Below are 7,378 nucleotides of genomic sequence, written 5' to 3'. Positions count from 1 at the left end.
CAGGTCAAATTCATGTTATTGGACTTGGGGCTGAGTCCAAGTTAGCAACGCAGCTGTAGGGAGCTAGCAAAGAGGTGGGGGGGGGGGGGCGTGCAGTGGCTGGAGGACTGGTGAAATGTTTGACTAGCTGGAAATTCTGTAATTCTACAAAATTCCACAAGGTGGGCAAGAAGAGATCTCTTCCCATTGGGAGTTGTAGTTCTCCACCTTCAGGTGAAACCCTTGGTGTATGCGCTCCTGGAATACATCGCTTCTTCCACACGAGGCCATGCTGTATAGTGCATTTCATCAGCGGGGCCCAGGAATACAGACCGCAGATTTGCTCTTGGTTAGATCAATTATGCAAATACCCATTGAACTGCCAGAACCTTTACTTCACATCTAGGGAGCTTTAACTCAGCCACAAGTACCCATCCCAGCGGGGGACTCCTGCCCGCCTGTGATCCGCCCATCCGCCGGAGGCAAAGCTGTTTGTGGGTAGCTACTTGTTTCTGGTGTCACTCTTTTCTTTTGCTGCCTGTACATCTGGTAAGACAAATGGACATGTGCACCTGTCATTGCGGATCTATCGATGGCTTGGGTTTTCCGGACATAATCTTATTTAATGGAGCTGGGTCTTTTTTTTTCTGCCTGAGTTTTTTCCCTATGAGTAAAGCATTGTTTTTGTTGTTGCTAAAGTGCTCTGATGTCCTGTAGCTAAAAAAAAAAGGGGGGGGGCTCTTTTTGAGACTTAAGAGTGGAGGCTCTGAAGCTCTGAATGATGCTTGAAACACAATTGGGGACAGAGATGGGCCGGCCTCTCCCTCACAGGCAGCAGCTGTTTGGTTTTCTGCTGTCCGCCCTGATCCTTGGTCTGCTTCCTCGGCTTGGCCCACCTTGTCATGTTGTTCCCTAAAAATCAGGTCACCCTGTACCTCCGGTTTCGCTGGCCAATGGTTTTTAGCTGCTTATTGAGCTGGCTGTGTTGCGTCTAATCCTTGCTCAGCCCTGCCATGAGCGCTGACATTAGAGAACACCATTCATCATCATTTACGGACCATAATATGTAATTCTAATGGTGAGGACACAGAGCTGCCCTCCTCCTTGCGTCCAAGTGGCAGTTGCAAACTGCTGGAATGGCTCTCCTATTGTCTTCTTAACAACCTAGCGTCTCCTGAGTTAGGGCCTCAAATCTCACAACTCGTAGTATGTTTGTGTTTTTAGAACACGCTCATTCATGTGCTTTCTCTGCTGCCAGAGATTGGCACCTGCTCCCCAGGTGTCTGGTGGGTTTCTCCAGTAGGAACCAACCCTGGCCACTTGCCGTCAGGCAAGTCACTGAATATATTTGAATCCTGTTTCCTTCTTAGGGAAGTAGCATTTCTTCCTTGTTCCTTGTCACGGGGCCAGGGCTGGAGGGTTTGCTGGAATGAGCCCATGTGACACGACTTGTAACTATCCTTCACAAAATATAAGATCCTGCACAGAAGCAAGCAATCATGATAGGAAAACAGAACTGAATATAGGAGGTGGGTGGTATATACAGAGCAACAGGTAAGCGTGTCTGTTTGAGTCAACAAACCTTATCAAGTACGTGCCCAGCACAATGATCAGTAAGCCACGGCCCCTGCCATTAAAGAACTTAGAGTCTTGTGGTGTATACAGATTAAAAAAACATGTGCTTACAATAGAGAGTTATAAGAACTATGCAATGCTAAGTGCCTTATGCGAGTGCACAGAAAACACATCTAATGTAGGTTGAGAGGCCAGGAAGACCGCCGGGGAGAGGTGGGCATGTGCAAAGCTGAGCCCGAAGAGAAACTGGGAAATAGTGGCCTCTGAGACCGTGGGTGTTCAGTGTGGCTCTGAGAGTGAAGTCAAGTGGTAAGACGGAGGGTTTGGAACACTGGGCACTATTGAAGAGTGACAGGGTCCAATTTATCTGAAAGCCAATGGGGACTATTTTGGAAGGAGGAGAGGCTGAATGAGGAAGGTCAGTTAAAAGGCTCCTGGTATAAGCTAGTTAAGAGATCATAATAGCATGGTCTAAGACAGCCGTGGGCAAACTACGGCCTGCGGGCCGGATCCGGCCTGTTTGAAATGAATAAAACTAAAAAAAAAAAAAAAAGACCGGACCCTTTTATGTAATGATGTTTACTTTGAATTTATATTAGTTCACACAAACACTCCATCCATGCTTTTGTTCCGGCCCTCCGGTCCAGTTTAAGAACCATTGTGGCCCTCGAGTCAAAGTTTGCCAACCCCTGGTCTAAGATAATGCTAGAGGGTTGAAGAGAAGTGGCTGAGTCCAAGAGATATTTGAGAGGTAAAAAAATCAATAAAATTTGATGTTTGATTAGATATGGGGATTGAGATAGAAGAGACAGGGAGGGTAACCCCCTCATTTCTAGCTTGGAGAACTGTATGGATGGTGGTGATATTCATTCAGTTCAGGGTTACAGAAGGAGGAGAAAGACTGATGTCTATAGAAATGATCATTTCAGTTTGGGCTGTGACTCGTTCTCAGAGCCTAGAGAGTCCACGTGGAGACATACCGATGTTTGTTTCACGATGCTGGGCTGCTCATAACGCCAGGAAAGGACAGAATTACAGACTTCTGGTTCTCCCAGGACTGTGACGCTGACTAGACAAGGAATAGACGCCAGGCGCCAAGGCAGCATCCACACGGCTGACAGGTAGCTTTGCCCGTGTGCTCGGGGTCAAGCCATTGAGCATACCCATCGGATGTTGTCTCGCCAGAGTTCCAGCCACACCACTGAGTGTGCCAGTCATTCATGGCCATCAGGGTCTTGGCGAGAGTTCCAGCCACACCACTGAGTATGCCAGTCATTCATGGACATCTGGGCTAGAAGGTCGTATAGCGACAGGGGATGTGACAGCAGCTCTTGGGCCAGATGTAAGCTGCTAAGAGGGCAGCAAATTGATCCCCCATTGTCTTCCTGAAAGGCCTGAAAAGCGAGGAGGCTGGAGCAGACACAGATTGATGGAGAACTGGGTGACCACCCCTGAGAGAGGAAGAAAGAGAAGATGCTTGTTTTGTTTGTTTTTTCCAATATTCAGTCCCAGTTTCCCTGAGCCTGGCTGCCTTGTTCCTTCTCTTTCACTAGATATAGACAGACAGACAGATAGGTATTTAAATATTAAATTTACATTTAAATATTTTTTACTTTAGTTGTTTTAAGTGTGAAACCAGAAAAGTTGTCATTAGAATAGCATTGGTACCAGGAGTGAGGTTTTAAGCAATAGAGCCTTCAAACCTGAGACTAGCTGTGGTATCACTGAGATGAGATAGAATTTAAAAATTTTCGTTACAGGATAGGAAGCTTTCAGCCTGTGATTTTTTGGTTAAAAAACAAACAAGTAATTAAGTTGTCACCTGCTCTCCCTTGAGACCCAGGCCATATGCCCACTGAAGGTGGAGCTTTGGGAGGCCTGCTGCCTGAATGGATAATGCAGCAGATTGCGTGTTGCTTATAACCTTAGATAAAGGCCAGTAGCAGACACAGGTTTCTGTCCAGAATGCCTAAGAGCAAACAAGCTGAGCAGGGCCGTCATGTGACTCAGGTGCAGGCAGCCCACGCGGCCTGTAGCGGGAGCTCTCTGATGACTTAGAGCCACGTCCAGGAACCAGTGGGCTTTGCCAAACTGTGGTCTGGTCCTAATTTTCTGTCTCATTAAGTGGCTAGTGACCAAGTTAAAGCCCTGATTGACAGATGTGCAGGCCGTTGGAAAAGAAGTATTTGGGAAGAAAAGGAGCTGCTGGGGAACAGGCATCTCTCACTCTGGCAGTGGGAACAGCAAGAACCGAGTAAGAACCTCCCCACCGAGAGGCCGGTCTTCAGGGCTGCGGTGGGAACGTGGATGAGGACAGGCAGCCCTCGGCCTTTTCAGCCCCATCTCCTCTGGACCAGGCAGCAGCCAGTAGGCGGGCAGGCAGGCTGTGGGCCCGGTCTTCACGATTCATTTGGGCTGTTGCGGTCGGCAGCCTTCCAAGGACCTTGGCCTTCTGTGCCAGCCAGGGGCCCCCTCCTGCTTTGGGATTTTTTTGAGATGTGCTTGGTCCAGGAGTCAACACAGTTCTGCCGCCCTAGAGATCAAGTTCTTCCCTCTCGTTTTCTCTTTCTTTCCTCTATTTTCTATGTAAATGTCCCCCCCTCCTGGTTTTGCTGCATTATTCGATATTGGGGATTGGCAGAGATTAAACGGATCATCTAGTTCATAGGTGGTAAGAAAGTGAGCAGTCACATTTGGACAGGATCTCACAGACTGGAGGAGGCTGTGTCTGTGCCCCAAGTTTACTCGTTGGGCTGGGTAGTGGGGACAGATGGTAAATGGTATTGTGTAAAAACAGGGCGGCATGGCCAGATTTGGGAAATGCTGAGTTAAATAAACACAAAGAGATTTCTTCCCGCAGTTCTCAGCCTGTTCAGTGTGCTCATGTGCATCTTCCCGAGGGGCCTGTTACGGGAAGAATTTCCCAAACTTACTTGACACAGAACGACTTCTGAATACGGTTGGGTTTAAAGCAGAAATGGGGAAGGGGAGAAAGATATTACGGAGGGGAAGCCAGGGGCTTACAACACCATCTCAGAGGCATCTCGGGTTCGCAGCCACCTCCTCTATATCGGAGTAACTGGCCTTGGCTTGAAATCTTGGGCGTGTGTGTGTGTGTGTGTGTGTGTGTGTGCGCATGCACCCTCTCACGTAGGCACAATTCCTGGCTGTGGGCTCAAAGGCAGAAACCAGGTTGATTCTTAGCCCTTAGCCCAGAGGCCTCTTATCCCCTGACATTTGCCCGGGTGTCAGTGGGGCTCCCTGTTAAATAAGGCATAGCCTGCCTCCCTGTTTCTGCTGGGCTGGGGCTGGCTGGGGCGGGCTGGGGTGGGGTGGGGGAGCTCATGATCATTCTGGAAAGTGTAGGAAGGAGACAAGGCAAGTTAGGACGCTTGTGCCCCTCCTACTGGCCGCGACCCCTGGGGGCACTCTCTCTCTGGCCCGCCGGCTCCTGAGAGCATGTTGGAGGAGCCTTTCCAGGGACTGTCTCTCAAGCTGACACCCTCTGTTTATTTTTGCAGCCCTAATTACCCTTTCAACTTGCCTGGTTTATTTTTAGAGGTTTCCCATCCACCTCATTAACATCTCGTAAGAGCTCCTGTCTCATATTTTTACCATTTATACCCTTAATTAAACATGGTGGCCTTTGTTATCTCCAAGTACAGGGCCTTGTTAGAATTTACACGGGGTGACAGCGCAGCTATCGCCTAACTGATTTTTAAGTATTCCTTCCCCTTCCTCCAGCCCTTCTGGGCCACAGGGCTGTCCTGTCTCCCCAGGACTCTGTTCCCCTTTGGTTATTCTTTCCATAATCAGGGGCTGAGGGTGCAGAAGGAGAAGGCTTGGGCTGCTGGCTGCTCTGATGTGTTGATTTCTTTTCTTTGGCTCCCCTTGGCTTCCTTGCTCTACCCCCACCTGGAGTCCTGAGGGGAGATGGTGGGGATTGCATCAAGCTTTGCCATCCGATGTGTGAACAGAACAGCGATACTTAATTAAATGCACCCCAGGACTCAGCTCCCTGATCCTGCACCCGCTGACCTGCCCATCCCATCAGGAGAGCTCGGCCTAATTACCCTGTCCTGCTGGCCCAGTTTATTTTCAAACCTTCTTAGTGGGACTGGCCACTATATTGAGAGCATCCATCATCACAGGCACCGATCCTAGGTACCACCTTGCAGAGGGAGGGAAGCTGGCATGGGCCAGAAGCAGCACTTTCAGTCTGGAAACAGTGGCATGGGCTCAGGGTTCTAGGGCACAAAGGAAGGTGTTTTCTGGGCGGTGTTTGGGGGCCTGGGGAGGAACCTGAGCTTTGGGCAGGAGAGAGCAGTGGTCTGTCTTCCGTGGCCTGAGTCGAATCTGCTGTGTGAGCTCACAGTGTCCCTACTGTCTGATGGGTCAGGAAGAGCCAGTGGGGTGCAGGCTGAGGTGCACCGAGCCCTCCAGAGGCCGGATGGAGCAGTGAGGGTCAGACCCACCCACGTTTGAATCTCGGTTCATCCCCTTGGCCTTGGGCAAGTGACTTTTACTTCTCTTGTTTCCTCATCTATATCATGAGGCAATACTAATGGTGCCTGCCTCATAGCTTGATGTCAGAACGAATCAGGTAACACATGTAAAGAAGCTGCCATGGTGACTGGCACATCATAATCCTTTAACAGGTGGGAGCTGCTATTATCAATATCAGCATTATTGGAAGATAGTGGCCAGTGTGGTCATAAGTGGCCACTCTAAACCATAGCAGCAGTGGGAGCCCATAGAGAACCTCCGAAATATGTATTCCCTTCAGCCTGTCTCTCCCAGAAATGACCCTGTGGTCTGTGGCTGGTGTAGGATAATTCTGGGTCATTGTGATGATGTGGATGTTGGCCTGTAGGAGAAGTCATCTACTCATTCATTCACATCCTGATGTATCCAACACACATTTATGAAGCACCTACTATGTGCCAGGTGCTGTGTAAAGTGTAGTGGAAACATCAGCTCTTAAATACCCTCAGTTCTGATGAGGAAGATCCTAACGGTAATGTACATCAGAATGAAATGGGTTCTAGAAAGAGATGCAAGCATTGAGTTGGGGAGCGGTAGGCGGAGGGGCTCTGGGAGAGGTGCCCAGGCCCGGGCAGCACTTTGCGCTGCCTCCTGCCCCTGCTGGTGCCCAGACTGTGGTCAGTCTGGTTAGAGCAGGTGCTCTCAGTTGTGGGGGAGGAAGAATTTTTCCTCTAGCCTTCTAGGTTATTCCAGTTGGTTTAATAATTAAATCGAAAAGAGGCAGATTAGCAAAATAGCCAAATTTAATTACATACATACGTATGGAACCCCACATATGTGAGATGGTCAGAAACCCCACATACATGAAAGGTTCTGAAACAGGAAGTGAAAATGAAGTATATATGACATTCTGAGCCAAGGAGTGAGGGAAGGCACCCTGGGGCTTCAAAGCAGATGTTCAGTAATTAGTTGTTGCCTGGCCACGCGGCTCAGTGGTTGAGTGTTGGCCTATGAACCATGAGGTCATGGTTTGATTCCCCATCAGGGCACATGCCTGGGTTGTGGGCTCGATCCCGTGTGGGGTGTGCAGGAGGCAGCCAATGAATGATATTCTCATCATTGACGTTTCTGTCTCTTTCTCCCTCTCCATTGTTCCCCAAAATCAATAAAAATATATATTTTTAAATGTTTTAAAAAATAATTAGATGTTTGCCCTGCCCCATAGATAGGCCATAAAAGATTATCTGGTAATAACTCTTGTTGTGGGCAAAGCTCCCCAATTTAGATTCTTTTAGGGAGAGGTCAAATTTCTTATGAGCCTGCAGGGTCTCCATTGCCT

This window comes from Myotis daubentonii, chromosome 18 (genome assembly GCF_963259705.1).
Source record: "Myotis daubentonii chromosome 18, mMyoDau2.1, whole genome shotgun sequence".
NCBI classification, from domain to species: domain Eukaryota; kingdom Metazoa; phylum Chordata; class Mammalia; order Chiroptera; family Vespertilionidae; genus Myotis; species Myotis daubentonii.
This window is presented reverse-complemented; position numbering follows the sequence as displayed.